Here is a 16,224-nt window from a genome sequence, read left to right as displayed (position 1 = left end):
ATATATACAGTCATGTGAAAAAGTAAGTACACCCCATGCAAAGTTTTGACTTTTTCAACATATTTCAACATGCAGCTATTTGATCTTCATTTCAACAATATTGATAGATAAAGGTGATATAATATAACAAATATCATGAAACATTTACATTTTGTAGTCCATTGTATAATTTAAATAAACATAAATGCAAATTTCTCATGTGGAAAAAGTAAGTACACCCTTGGCTCAAATAGGTGGTATTGCCCCCTTTGGCAGAAACAACCTCAAGTAGGCGTTTCTTATACCTGTCTACGAGTCTCTGACATCAACTGGGAGAAATTTTTGCCCACTCCTCCATGCAGAATTATTTTACCTGTGCGATGTTTGAGGGGTTTCTTGCATGCACAGCTCGTTTCAAATCCCCCCACAACATCTCGATGGGATTTAGATCCGGGCTTTGACTTGGCCATTCCAGAACCTTCCATTTCTTTCTTTTCATCCATTCCTTGGTGGATTTACTGGTATGTTTAGGGTCATTGTCATGTTGCAAGGTCCACCTTCGGTTGAGCTTCAACTTTCCGACAGATGGCCTCACATTATCCTCAAGCACCCTCTGGTACAATGAAGAATTCATCGTGGATTCTATGATGGTGAGCTGCCCAGGCCCTGATGCAGCAAAGCTGCCCCAAACCATAATATTTCCACCACCATGCTTTACAGTTGGTATCAGGTTCTTGTGGTCAAATGCTGTCTTTGGTTTTCGCCAAACATGTCTTCTGGTACTGTGGCCAAATAGCTCTACCTTTGACTCATCTGTCCAGAGCACATTGTTCCAGAAGTGCTGGTCTTTGCCGAGGTGTTCATTGGCAAACTTTAGTCTTGCCCTGATGTTCTTTCTGGACAGCAAAGGTTTCCTCCTGGCACACCTCCCATGTAGATCAAATTTGTGCAGCCTCTTTCTAATGGTAGACTCGTGCACTTTGACATCAACAGTGACGAGAGCTACCTGTAGGTCCCGTGATGATATTCTGGGGTTCTTAGAGACTTCTTTCAGCATCTTGCGGTCTGCTCGCGGGCTGAACTTGCTGAGCCGGCCTGGCCTGAACAAGTTGGCAGTTTTTTGGAATCTTCTCCACTTGTAGGTGATCTTCCGGACAGTCGAATGATTGATTTCAAATTGTTTGGAGATCTTTTTAAATCCCTTCCCAGACTCGTAGGCATCGATAACCTTCTTTCTGAAGGCCTCAGAGAGCTCTTTCGATCTAGTCATGGTGACGCCGCACACTTCAACAACAAAGAGCAAACGAAACGAAATGTCTGAGGTTCAAATAAGACAGGTTCCTCCAAGATCCTCTCTAACGATGTTCTCATCATTTGCACCTGAGCTGGTGCACCTGATTCTAATTTTAGGTATTTGAAGTAGTGATAAATGTGGGGGTGTACTTACTTTATCCACATGCGAAATTTGCATTTATGTTTATTTAAATTATACAATGGATGACAAAATGTGAATGTTTCATGATATTTGTTATATTATATCACCTTTATCTATCAATATTGTTGAAATGAAGATCAAATAGCTGTATGTTGAAATATATTGAAAAAGTCAAAACTTTACATGGGGTGTCCTTACTTTTTCACGTGACTGTATTATGTGTAACTAATTTAGTGCTGGGCAGATATCGGAAGCGGAAATTGGAACAGGCAGATATCGGAACCGGAAATCGTAACAGGCAGGTATTGGAACCGGAAATCGGAACAGGCAGGTATTGGAACCGGAAATCGGAGCAGGCAGATATCAAAACCGGAAATCGGAACAGGCAGGTATTGGAACCGGAAATCGGAGCAGGCAGATATCGGAACCGGAAATCGTAACAGGCAGATATCAGAACCGGAAATCAGAACAGGCAGGTATTGGAACCGGAAATCGGAGCAGGCAGATATCGGAACCGGAAATCAGAACATGCCGATATCGGAACAGGCCGATATCAGAACCGGAAATATCGGAACCGGAAATCGGAACAGGCCGATATCGGAACTGGAAATCGGAACAGGCAGATATCGGAACCGGTAATCAGAACAGGCAGACATTGGAACCGGTAATCGGAACAGGCCGATATCGGCCAGTTTTCGATAATCTGTATCGGCAGATTGTAATCAGTGTACAGTTCCGATGACTGATTAAAGTTGTAATGTACTCAATACAACCCACAAACCTTGCGTAGCTTTCACCCTTGTTTGGAGCTCATTTCCACAAACAAATTTTAAAAACAACGTTGCATTATAGACGTTTCAAGATGTGGATTAACATTATTTTTTATAAACAACTCACAATCGTCGTGTGACGGGAGAAACATTTGTCTCATTAATTTGTAAAACACGTGCATATGGTGAACAGCTCGGAAATCGCGTGTTATCAAATTTTAACGCCACCTTAACTGTTTCAATTTATGGTCCATCATGTTTGCGTTCACTCATCGCACATTCCTTTACCTGCATTCCTTCGCCCATTTCTTTCATCGTCTTTGTCACCTCATCATGCCGTCTTTTACACACCCCGGGGATTCGCTGTTCCTGCATTTCCATATTTTGTGCTAAACGTGATTTTCACACAATTAGACAAGCAAGAAATTCTTCATTTTATATCCGTCAATAACTGATCCAATGAGTACACTTCCTTCCTTCAATGTGAATGTTGCTTCATCGGAATGAACATTACCTCACACGTTACCTCATGGTTCGTTTCAAAATGACAAAGTTCCATGAACCAATCGATTAAAGAAGGGATTTAAAATGTAGATTCACAGCTACTCAATAATGTCAATACGTCCATCGCAGCATGGCACTGATCCAGCATGGTATACGCACTTCATGTGTGCAAAATGACGTCATTATTTAATTCCTTTATAATCGGAATCCGTAGCATAATCAGCAGATTTTATATATATATATATTTTTCTAATTGGTTATAGTCAAATTTCCTAATCGGCCCAGCACTATTATATATATATATATATATATATATATATATATATATATATATATATATATATATATATATATATATATATATATATATATATATATATATATATATATATAGTTGCGGATCTCCTGGTCGGCCTTTCACCTTACCAAGGGGGGATTTAGTCCCCTCGTCTTTGACTAGCCGACGGGACCCGGGACCTATGACGTCACTTCCGGACAGCGTTGAGTAGGGTCATAGGACTGATCACTAATACCTAAGTACCAACGCCGCCCAGGAAGCAAGGATAAAGCCCCGCACGAATCACGGTTACAGGTGGAAACGCTGAGCGGTAGCGAACCGTGACCCGAGCCGTTATCAATGGCTAAACCCGATCTGAGCGGTTCCTAATCGTGCCACGCTTACCCAATGGAGGAAATCACTGATACGGTCGAATCAGGAAGAAACAAGGAATAACAGTTGGTTTATTACACTATGTACAATGAGAAGAAGAAGAACACACAGTGCAGCCTTATACAGTCTTATACTTATCCCAGGACAACGGGCCCGTTTCACACTCAGACACACTCACACGGGGATTGCAGATGGTCAGGTTGATGGGCAGGGATGATGTCCAACAGCTCGTTCTCCGGCCCCCGACTCGCACCGCGAAGATGATGGTCAGGACGGCAGAAGCTCCCCATGGGCCGTTGGCGCAGATCGGACAATTACGGGGCGAACGGTAAGTTGGCTGGGCGGTTACTTGCGGCCACGGTCGCGTACGTAATAACTGGACCGGTGCTATATGTGCTCCCAATACGAATTTGTATGCGCTCCCAATACAAATTTGTATGCGCTCCCAATACAAGTTCATATGCAAGGCGCAATTCCTTCAGGTTCTGGACAGTCCTTCAATACAGTCCTCTCCCCATGAGTCCTCTCACAACGAAGTTCTCCTGGCCAGTCCTCGCTTCAGTCCTCATACAAAGCGCAAATCGTGCAAGTCCTCCCAAGGGCTTTGTGCGTTGGCTTTTATAGGCACGTCCTTACCATGCCCCTCACGCCATGCCCTTAGAGCCCTGATTGGTTATGGCTCTTACCACTGCTGTCTCCCCCGCTTCAACCTCGACGCCGCGCTCCTCCCTCTCTCAGGCCTACTTCGTGTCATTTGACTAGGGAGCATCCTAATGTGAGGTGCAATAGCCAACAATGGGGCGCGGGATGGATTCCGCCCAACGAGGTAGATTTGGAGGGTGGAGGCGAAATGAAAGGGACCTAAACTTATTTCTTTTACACAACGCAGATGTTACTAGGGAAATGGCCTTATACTCACACAGACTATGACATAACTAATATCCTAAATGGGCCTACGTGTTGCTTGTGGACTAACTAGGGGGCAAACCTTTAACCTTTAATGATGTTATATGTACACTCTCAAAACCGCAACAATATATATATATATCTTTATTTAATTATTTATTTATTTTATGGAAGTTATACATATAAAATTATATATTGTAACGGTTTTGAGAAGTGTAACGAATTTGAGAAGTGTAACGGTTTTTGAGAAGTGTAACAATTTTGGAGGAAGTGTAACGAATGTGAAAAGTATGGTTTTGTTATGTGTAACACCCTCGTAATGTAAATAATGGTCGCAGCCGTCCTCCTAGTTAATTCTATGAAACTTACACACAGGCCACGATATATCTTTTTAAATAGTGTATTTCCTTATTCTATGTAGGCTAAATATGTGTTTCCCACTAGATTGACTTTGCATTGTATCAAACAAAATAAGCGTAGGCCCTTGCAATTTCCCCAAACATCTCCGCTCTCCAAAGTTCCTTTCAAAAGGGAGGCGAGTGGTGTTCAATCCCGCAAGCCGCCATTGCCCATGTGCTAATCTCGGAGAAGAAAGGCGTGTCTCCACCTCGTCATAGAGGGGAGGAGTGAGCCAACCCCACTTGGCCAACCAGCATCGCGGTTAGCGGCCCGGTAGGCGTGCCCTCGCAGCCGGCGGCTTGATTCCGCCCGGAGTAATAAAAGCGACTGTAAGGGACTGCTTCACCAGATGACCTGGGAGATGAGCGAAGAGGCGACACCAAGAGGAGCGGTGAGATGCGAAACGCTCCAAGCCAAAGAGGAGAGGTACTCGGAAAGGAAACCAGCTTTGGAGAGACGCGCTGAAAGGAGGGAGACGGCTCCACCAGAAGGAGAGGAGCAGGTGTGCCCGAGCCAGCGCGTGACGTCTACAGCATCGGCAGCGGATACGCGACGAAGGGTTTTCCCGCCAAAAACCGCGAGGAATTGAGAGCTGCTGCCTCCGACCCTGCCTCCCTCTCCAGCAATCCACCTCAAGCCATACCTGCCTGCAATATCCCCCGTGTAAGTGTGAACGTCGTCTGTCCTACTCGTTGTCTTGGGGTTAAGTAAATTGAATAGAATAAGCTAACGATGCACTGTGTGACTGCTTTTTCCATCCATTGCTTGTAAATAATTTTGGTCGCTCTTTCTTTTTGCTTGTGTGTGAATAATAAATCTGTTCTTCCTCCGTACTCTGTCTTCTTCTCTTTTCCTTCTCTTTCGGTCGCTTTAGAGGTTTCCCGATTGAATATCTGCGGTGCGATCTGGTCAACGTCGGGTGGAATCGGGTTCTAATCGGGGAGTAACTGTTCGGACGCGGTAATACCAACCGCTCGGTAAAACAAGTGAATCCTCTTGGATTGCGCTGAGGTTCGGGCATGGAATTTCTAGGAGGAAGTATAATTTGTATGCAATGAAAGTACATGTAATATGGGATCGAGTAAGATCGAGTAAGCTTCACCAGTGCGCGTGCGCGAATTTACGTCACGTCGGCAGCGAGAAGGCGTTCCCCAACACGAACCAATCAGGAACTGCCACGCCCACTTATATGATCTCAGAATTCCTGTGACAGGAATTAGTGTTACACTGGCTGGAAGTCATTCGCTAGAGGCGCTTCCTCAGCGCCAATCACCAGTGCGCGTGCGCGAATTTACGTCACGTCGGCAGCGAGAAGGCGTTCCCCAACACGAACCAATCAGGAACTGCCACGCCCACTTATATGATCTCAGAATTCCTGTGACAGGAATTAGTGTTACACTGGCTGGAAGTCAATCGCTAAAGGCGCTTCCTCAGCGCCAATAACATCTAAAACCGCGTCTGTAACAATATATATAATTATGAATTTCTTTATTTATTTAATATAAATTATTTATTCCTTTATGGAGGAATGGTTGATCAGAGTAATGATGGCAATGTACAAAAGAGCGCGCACAGCTGTAAGGACGAAGGACGGGAACAGTGGTGAGTTTGAGGTGAAGGTGGGAGTGCATCAGGGGTCGGTACTAAGTCCACTACTATTTGTATCTGTGATGGAGGTACTGGCTCGGAACGTAAAGGAGGGTTTACCGTGGGAGTTGTTGTATGCGGATGATCTGGTGTTGATTGCAGAAAGTATGGATGGACTGAAGGAGAGGATGAACAAGTGGAAGGAATGTATGGAGACAAAAGGTCTGAAGGTGAATATCGGAAAAACGAAGGTGATGGCAAATGGTAAAGCACGTGGTGAGGTGGAAAGAACTGGGAAGTGGCCGTGTACTGTGTGCAGGAAGGGTGTCGGAGTGAATTCCATTCAATGTACAATGTGCGCTGAGTGGGTTCATCAAAAATGTAGTGGTTTGAGAGGGTCATTAACCAGTGTGGCAGCTACATTAAAATGTAAGGTGTGCACAGGGTGAGCTGCAGATGGAGGAAATGTTGAGTTGGATCTTGGAGACGGCGTGAAACAGGAAGGTGTGAAAACATTTTGTTACCTAGGAGACATGCTGAATAGAGAAGGTGGATCAGACTCGGCAACGGTTGCTCGAGTGAGATGTGCATGGAAGAAGTTTTGGGAACTGAGTGGCGTGCTGACGAGGAGGGGAGTGTCGTTGAAGCTGAAGGGAAAGGTGTATGCTGCATGTGTGAGAAGTGTTATGATTTATGGGAGCGAGACATGGGTAATGAACGTAGAGCAGGAACGAAGGCTGGAAAGGGTGGAAATGCGAATGGTTCGACGGATGTGCGGAGTATCGTTGAGAGAGAGGAAGACAAATGATGAATTGCGAAAGATGATGGGAATAGAGCCTGTGGTTGATGCTGTGAAGAGAAACAGGTCGAGATGGTTTGGTCATGTGTTGAGGAAGGATGAAAGTGACTGGTTGAGAAGAGTGATGGAAGTTAATGTAGAAGGAAGTAGAGGACGGGGAAGACCGAGAAAGACTTGGCTAAAGATGGTGGAAGAAGAAATGCGGGCAAGGGGGTTAACAAGGGGAGATGCAGAAAATAGGGCAAAATGGAGAAGATTGTCATGGGGACAGCAAGGCTAACCCCCGCTCTTGCAGGGAAAATGGCCTTAAAATGCCCGTTGTTGTTGTTGTATTTAATTATTTATTTATATTAAAAAAAATAAAAACATTCTTTTTCGGTGTGGGGGAGGGGAGAGGGATAGACGAGGGCGGTGTTTGGGCGATCATAACGTGACGTGTTAGTAATTAATACATTCATTGTAAATACACTATCATTTCTGCTGCTGCTACTACTTCTACTACCACCACTGTCCACTATGACTATTACTACTACAACTACTACCAGACCTACTACTACCACCACCACCACTACAATTACTACCAGTGTGTGCTTTTTGTGACCGATTACATCCAGACTTTCTACATAGGATCAGTGTTACCCCAATTAGTGCATAAAGGTGTTGTTGTTGTTGTTGTTGTTGTTGTAGTCCTGGACAGTTCTCTCGAACAAGGCCACAGCACGAAGACAGCCGATCAATCTCCCAGGAGCGACATAGATATCCCCCCAGATCCAGGATGGTGCACACACACCTTCACAAAGTCAGGGCCACGACAGAGTTAGAGAAAGAGAGAGAGAGAGAGACACAAACACAGACAAGAGGGAAAGGGCCGGTCCTTGGAGACCGAGCAGCTCTCTGACAGTGACCTCGCTGCCTTGACAAATCCGGGTAGCAGAAAAGAATGGAGAAGATTTAGCCCCCTACTTGGATTGGGGGGGTACAACCACTGCGAACAAGTCTCACCGACCGTGATAGTTGCGCATAGGCCTAGGGGTGTTTCTATCTTTGCCAGTGGTCTGGGGGGAGAGGGGGGAGTGTGGATAACGCAAATTCTCCTGCTTCACGCCGTTATCCACATTGTGGATAACACCGCCTCGAGGTGAGAGAGGATATTACAAGTCCCCACGTTTTCACAGCAACAAGCTGTTTTGAATTATGCAGCAAGGGCTATTCTGGAGAGGTATTTTGAATTACACGTTTGCGTGAGGACAATAACACAACCCCCCTGTCCACTTCCTTAGGGAGTGGGTGCTTCTAGTACTGCATGTGTAATATACAGAACCCTGTATGAACAAAAATACTTTTAATGACCTTTAATATTGACAGTGAAGTCCAGATAGCGATGACTGTGATGATGACGATGATGGTGATGTTAGGGGGTGGTTAGAGGGGGATGAGGAGCTGTTTCCCTCCTCCTTAGGCACAGATTCAGGATCCTGAATGGAAAACCCTGATGACAGGGCAGGAGAACTGTCAACTGAGATGGGACGAAAGATGGTGATGCCAGTGGATGGTGGAGGCAGGGCCAGCCTGAGATCGAATGACGTCGAAGGCAAGGAGCATTTTCGGTGCTCCCTCCCCATTTGTTCAATACCTTATTAAATATTAGGGGGCAGTGATGGCAGGTAGTGGTGAGAGTGGAGGGAGGGCAGACAATGGCAAGGTGATAGTGAGGTAAGCCAGTGGTAAGGGTTTAGTAAGTGCAAGCAGAGGTGAGGGGCTACCGAGTCCATGCAGTGGTGACCGGGGAATGGGGGTATGTGGTGGCGAGGGGTAGTGAGGGACATGCATTGGTGAGGGATAGCAAGGGCATGCATTGTTGAGAGGGTATCGAGGGAAGCTAGTGGTGAGGGGCTATCGAAGATAGAGGTTGGCGGAGAGCAGGAAGTGGTGAGAGGGTAGCAAGAGCAGGCAGTGCGCAGGGCCGATGAGAGGGGTGGGGGGCAGGGAGGATTACTGTCCAGGGTTGATTAAGGGGCCCAGGTTTGTCCCGTTTTTTTTTTAACAGGACAGCGAAACTCCTCATGACCTCATCCTCACTTCCTCATCGCTACATGATCGAAGTGTCATGGCCGGTGTAAAATCACGTTATGCTTTATTTGAAGTCCCACGGTCTTGCAGATTTGGCTCAAGTCATTCATGAACCAGCCGGTGAATTGTGACGTTTCGGGTGAGGGGCGACATTTGACTAAGGTTAGGGCAGGAATTTGTCATTTGTTCAGGATGCCACACCTGAAGGACACCGTGGGATCTTTAACATGTCCACCAACTAATGTTGGTGATGGGAAGCTCTGTTCAACGTCCATCGGAGGGAAAGCACACACATTGATGAATCACCCGGTCTGTAAAACACAGGGATGTCAGTTTATAGGTGGGTCGAGATTCTAACCCGGGCGAGAAAAGCAAAAGCAGCCGCCAAAACACGGACAGACACAAACTTCAACTTGTATAATAGACCAACAGGGACCCGTGGAAATTTCACGTAATGACTTCAAGTTCACAACTCTCCCAACCCCTCAGAAATACCACGTCCTCACACACCCTCTTCCAACCATAAGGTATCAATCCTCTCCCTACTCCGAACATTCAAGCCCCATCCCCACCCATTACGGTGGGGAAAATAAATGTGACACCCACCAACCCAACTGTTAATCGTGCAAGATATACGGAAAATAAATGTGACACCCACCAACCCAACTGTTAATCGTGCAAGATATACGGAAAATAAATGTGACAATAAACGCACACACACACACACACACACACACACACACACACACACACACACACACACACACACACACACACACACACACACACACACACACACACACACACACACACACACACACACTCAAAAGGACCTGGACAACTTTGGTTGTTAATATATTTAGTACCACAAATGATACGATACCTTTTGTTTTATATGACACAGAAACTCAAAGTATTCTTTATTATCAGGTGTTGGGGTTTAATGTAAAAGAAGATGGCGACTCCACAGGAGAAAGCTCAGCGCGTCGATTGGTCCATCGAGACGAGATCCGGCAATCAAGTGCAGCATAATTTCCATACAAGGTATGGAAGTAATCCGCCATTGCAGACTAGTATCTGAGAGTGATACAAGGGGTATAGGAAGACTGTAAGTTGTCAGAAACAGAAAAGTACTGGTCGACCAATCACAAGTGCAGCAGACATTGAACGAGTGCGTGAATCATTTCAACAAAGTTCCAGAAAATCAATCTGCCGTGCATACAGAGAACTGGGACTACCAACCACCACTGTACACAGGATTAGCATCCAATAATTGGGATGGGGGAAGATAAGAGATGGTGATGAACAGGTGTTTTGAAGATCTGGAGGCAGGAGCACAAGCCCAGAGTGGAGAGCAGTATTCCATTGAGCTGCGGATGGAAGCCGAGTATGTGGTGAGGAGCTCAGGTGTGCCAAGGAAGGACTTCACGTGACGGATGATGCCCAGTCGGTGACTAGCTTTGGAGGCCAGCTTCGAAATGAGGTTTTCCCAGGAAAGATCATGGCAGATAGTGAGACCCAAAAGCTTGAGTGACAGAAAGATTGAGATCTTGCGGTGGATCCCTGGGAGGGAGGCTATATCATTGATCATAACATTGAAAAGTGTAGGGCTAAGACATCTGGAGGACGCCTTCTTTCAGATGAAAGTAAGAAAAGAGGATCTGGCCCACTCTCACTTGAAATGACCTGACAGACAGAAAATCCCGGATCCACCAAAACATTTTGCCACCGACACCGAGATGGTGCAGCTTGTAAAGTAGACCTTCCTGCCAGACTGTATTGTAGGCTTTATGAATATCCAGGAAAACACCAAGAAGCGACTCCTGATTATTGAGGGATTTTCTCACCTCATTAGCTAATAAAACAATGTTGTCAATAGCTGAACGGCTCTTTCGGAATCCGCTCTGGGATTCATACAACAGGTTGTTCCATTCGAGTAAGAAAACCAGATGATTGTTCACCATCTTCTCCATTAATTTGCTTACCACTGAGATGAGGGAGATGGGGCGGTATTACGACGGGTTTTTCCCCACTTTGAGGATCGGAACGACTCTAGAGTGTTTCCACTCACGGAGAAGTTCTCCTAAAGACCAAACTCCATTAAATAGGTCGAGAAACACGCCCTACACCTTGCCATCCATATTCTTGAACATGTGGAAGGTCAATAGGTCGGGGCCAGGGGCACTGTTCCTAGATTTATGAACAGCTTGCCTAGTTCCCAGCGGGAGAAGTCAAGGTCTGAAGGATAATTTACTGGACACCAGTCATTGAGGATATCTCTGTGCTGTCTAGAATTGAAATGTGGACACCTTGGACTCAATGTCGGTGTTGTTCTCTTCAATTAGGTCAGAGAAATGTTTGCCCAAGGCCTCGGCCTCGGCCTTGTCCCTGTTTGAGGAGGAGGTTCTATCAGGTGAAACAAGTACAGGGATTACCCTTCCCTCATCTATAATTCCGTTCAAGGATTTCACCCTTTTCCAAATGGATTGAAGAAAGGAGTCTGGGCTAATGGATGAACAAAAGCGCCGCCAAGAGGCAGTCTTGGCTCGTTTTATGACCCGATGGGCCTGGCCTTTTTGCTCTTGCACTCTATTGTATCCTGCATCCTGAAGGATTTCCTCACTTTCTTGAGAGCCTCCCTCCTTTCCAGGATGGCCTTTCCGCACACGACATTTCACCAAGGCACTTTGGTTTTCCTGCTCGGTGAGCTTCTGCAGGTAGGGATTGTTTCCTGGGTGATGGCATTCACGGTCTGAACTAAAGAGCTGTTGAAGTCAGCAGTGTTCCCACTTGCAAGCCCTTCCCTCACTTCCTCAGAGAAACTACGTGAAAAATGAAGCCGTTGGCATTGGAGAAATTCCAGGATGGAGGACCACCGGAGGCCTCAATGTCCCTTTCAAATCAAAGGTTTGTGAACACTGGAAAGTGGTCACTCCCAAGATTATCACCGTGCACCCACCACTTGCATCTTGCTGCTGCAGATGAAGAGCTGAAGGTGAGATCAAGAGGGGAGGTTTTCCCTGTGGATGGATTTAAGCACTGCCATCATTTAACGGCACCATATTAAATTCCTCGATGATACTTTCGATACATTCGCCATTTTTATCCGTGATATTGGAGCCCCCAAAGAGAGTTGTGGCTATTGAAGTCTCCACACCAGACGACCCCTTGCCACTTCTTGAGCACCTCCTGGAGCAGACTGACGTTCAATGATTTGCAGGAACTGTAGAGGTTTATGATCGATAGACCTTCCCTCAAGCCGGGATTCCTGATAATCGATTCCAGTTCGGCAGCACATTCCATTTCCTCGAAGGAAATACCGGAGCTCAAGAAAAACCCCGACTGGACCGACTGGAAAACCCTCCCATCTACTTTCTCAACAATCCTCTCCAAGAAGTTCTGTCGCTCAAGCTTTTGGATCTCACTATCTGCCATGATATTTCTTGGGAAAACCACATTTCCAAGCTGGCCTCCAAAGCCAGTCGCCTACTTGGCATCCTCCGTCGTGCGAAGTCCTTCCTTGGCACACCTGAGCTCCTCACCACATACAAGGCTTTCATCCGCAGCTCAATGGAATACTGTTCCCCCCTCTGGGCCGGTGCTCCTGCCTCACACCTAGCTCGACTTCACGCTGCTGAAACAAAAGCTTTCAGAATCATTGGAATCGCCTGCGATGAAGATAACTCCGAGGGCCTTTCACTCACTCACCACAGGCAGGTTGATGGTCTTTTTGTCTTCTACCGACTCCTCTCCGGCCTTGCTCCCCCAGCTCTCTCTGTGCTCTGCCCCCAAATATTCCTACAGGTCGCACAAGATCTGCCAGCAACCCTCTTATGGTTAAACTGCCAAAATCTAGGCTCTCTGCTCACCTTCACTCTTTTAGTCCCCTTTTTTCCCGCCCCTGGAACAAACTGCCCCACTCCCTTCAATCCCACCCCTCCCTCACAGACCGTGCGCCGCCACATGTTTGAAGAAGCTAAGCCCTTCAACGGATTTCCTGAAGGATGCCAAGAAGAATCTGTGCCATCACTGCTGCTTGCGCTGGTGAGCATGGTCCTAGAGGGTCCCAGCATTAAGGATCAGATGGCAGACACAACCCCTGTAGCACTTGCTGTTGTGAAATTCAACCAAGTCCACAACTTGTCCCATATGTAGGTTTAATCTCAATAAGATCTTTACATCATCCTGTAAAATACATCATGCAATATATATGTCAGGATCTAGGCATCATATGAGAAAGATTGGATATATCAGTCAATGCAAGCAAGCCTGGAATATAAGTGGGTACGTACCATTCAATTCTACATGTCATTGTATAATGTCGCAGGAGTGGCCTCGAGTCGCGGATGTCCGAGGTCTTATAGACGCCGCTCAGCGGTTTAAGTGAGCATCTCACCTGGGTTCAACTTTGGTACATTTTCACCACATTCTTCCCGCCGTTAGAACTATACTGCCGCTAGGCAGGAAGCGAGCGCGCGTCAGCATTAATGGATTGAGGAAGTCATTATATTGTTGCGGGTCGCGGACAAGATGTTACTTTGGGCCAAGCGGATGGTCAACCGCGACCGTTACAGGATCCCCGATTAGCCCGACTCCCCCAAACGTTGACCAAATCGCGCCACAGGTATTCAATTTGGAAACCTCTAAAGCGACCGAAAGAGAAGGAAGAGAGGAGGAAGACAGAGTACAGAGGAAGAACAGATTTATTATACACACACAAGCAAAAAGGAGCAATCAAGTTATTTACAAGCAATGGATGGAAGAAGCAGGTGACACAGGGAAATCATTAGCTTATACTATGCAGTTTACTTATAAACCCCAGGACAACATTCAAGACAGACGACGTTCACACTTACACGGGGGAAATTGCAGGCAGGTATGGCTTGAGGATGGATGGTTGTTTTGGGAGGCAATGGAGGGTCCAGCGTGGATTGCTGCCTGGCGCGCCCTTTTCGTGGCCTGCGTCCCCTTAGCTGCAGCACAGCTGGTCGCACGATGGCTCGCAGGCTCGGTCACACCTGCTCGTTCAGGCGTCTTCCTTCTCCCCAGCAACAACGAGCGACAGCAAGCAAGAGGATGGGGTCAGAGCAAGAGGACGGGGTCAGAGCAAGAGGACGGGGTCGGAGCAAGAGGGCAAGAGGACGGAGTGCGTCCCGCGGCGGTTTATATTGGTTTCTCACCGAACCTTCGCGCACTTTCTCGGGGGTTCCCGCTCCGCCCTCTCTTAGCCAAACCCCTTGTTCTGGGTTGGATGAGCGGGGCCGACTTACTCCTCCCCCCTATGACGAGGGGGGCGACCCGTCTTCTCTAGCCACTCCCCTTGTTCGTAATGGCCGCAAATGCCGAAAACCGGTCAGCAGCTGCAGGTAATGCGCCGTCACGTTGCACAGCAGTTCAGTACTGCAATAAACGGTTGCTGTCAAAGCTCAAGTGGGGGAATCCCTGGCACTTGAGCTGCCATGGATCATCGGAGGGGCCTACGCTTATTTCGTTTGATGCAATGCAGAGTCAATCTAGTGGGAAACACATATTTAGCCTACATAGAATAAGGAAATAAGCTATTCAAAAAGATATATCGTGGCCTGTCTGTAGGTTCATGGAATTAACTAGGGGGACGTCTTTCGATCTTATTTACCCTACGAGGGCCAGTTAAAACACAGCAAACCAGTTCTCACATTCTTTACACTTTCCAAATTTGTTACACTGCACCCTCCTTTCTTCAGGTCCGTTCCCGGGCCTACAACTTTAATTTAGTGTGACACGTAGGTGTAGTTCCCTCTACTTTTAACCTGACCCTGAGTGTGACGATTTTAAAACACAAATAAGTATGTCCCCCTATTGCATTGCACCCTGTCTAACAGACTCAAGCCCACAGCTAACCGAATTACGGAATTGTTCTCAAACTATACATTTACGGTGGGGAGCATTATTTACAGTGACGTTATTTCTTATTTACAACGCAACCCAGGACCTGTGTTTTTTTCCTTTTTAGGGAACAAGAAAAAGAAATTCCTGTTGGGAGGGAGGAGACAGCACGCATTGCATCGATGCACCAGTACCAATACCACCAAAGCACCCAAAAGCACCAAAAGCACCACAAAGCACCAAAAGCACCACTCGGTGCACAGTCACCACTGTTCATAATAAACACAACAAAACAACTGGTGGTGGTCTTCTCTTTTTCTGCTGGGCCGATGTTCTTCCCGACGTCTTCTGGCTTCATGCGGCCTACTTGGAAATAATGAAAAGCACAACTTGTGTTCATTTGTATTTAGGGCCTCAGGGGCCAACTAAGGGTGGTCCACCTGTTTGGCATAGGTGCCACCTTACCAAGGTCCGCAAGCAAGATTCCCTGGCCACTATGGCCGGTCTCCAACAGAGGTGCCCTGCTCCAGAACCTGGGGTCCATCAAGTGGTACTTGGCCGCAGAACAGCGGTCCATAAAGTGGTACATCAACGCAATGCATGCTGGTTCTGAGAATCTCGTGCGCACAATGGCCACCTCACGCACGCTCCCCTCGGCGCCCAATGGTGCACAGGTCCTCAAGTGGGAGACAAAAGGGGGGAAGACAAATGAGCGAGGGGTAAGGTCACAAGGGTACACGTCAATAAAGGCAATGCAGGGTGAAGTGCGTACGGAGAGCGAAGTGAGAAAAACTCGTCCCTACCGTACGTCACCCCCCCTGTCACCTACACTACCCTTGCCCTTACCCCATATTTACAACAATTTACACCTTTACAAATTCGTCACTACGTCTTGTCTTCCCCATCTTTCCCTTCTACACCAAATTCGTCTCCAATCCCCCTATCCAAAATTTGCCATCACCAATTCATCATCAATCCTCATAAGGAGGGAGAGATGGAATTACGCACAATGTCACACCCACGTCATGATGCGTCTCACAATCCAAAACATTTGCATTAATGAAAAATAATAAAACATGGCATGGTGTGAAGTTACCTCATCTCAGGTGAGTGGATGCAGATGGTGCGAGGAGACTTCAATCCTAACTATCCTCTAAATGACATTAACACACTTTACACTACCCGGGGTCTTGCCCTGCCAATCCATTGGCCACTTACACTGTGGGTTCTAATAACCAAT

The 16,224-nt window shown here is 46.7% G+C and overlaps 1 long non-coding RNA gene across 1 annotated transcript in view; it reads left to right on the top strand.

Moving 5' to 3' along the window:
* LOC144888855 (uncharacterized) overlaps window positions 1-15,280 on the top strand; it is a 32,616-nt gene extending 17,336 nt beyond the window's left edge. Inside the window, exon 2 of the long non-coding RNA XR_013621423.1 lies at window positions 15,112-15,280. This is a non-coding gene — a long non-coding RNA (uncharacterized LOC144888855). The remainder of the gene's footprint in view (window positions 1-15,111) is intronic.
* The last annotated feature ends 944 nt before the right edge of the window (window positions 15,281-16,224 follow it).

The sequence above is a fragment of the Myxine glutinosa genome, chromosome 14 (genome assembly GCF_964187855.1).
Source record: "Myxine glutinosa chromosome 14, kmMyxGlut1.1, whole genome shotgun sequence".
NCBI lineage: Eukaryota > Metazoa > Chordata > Myxini > Myxiniformes > Myxinidae > Myxine > Myxine glutinosa.
Note: the sequence above shows the minus strand (reverse complement) of the source record. Positions and strands in the feature narration are given on the sequence as shown.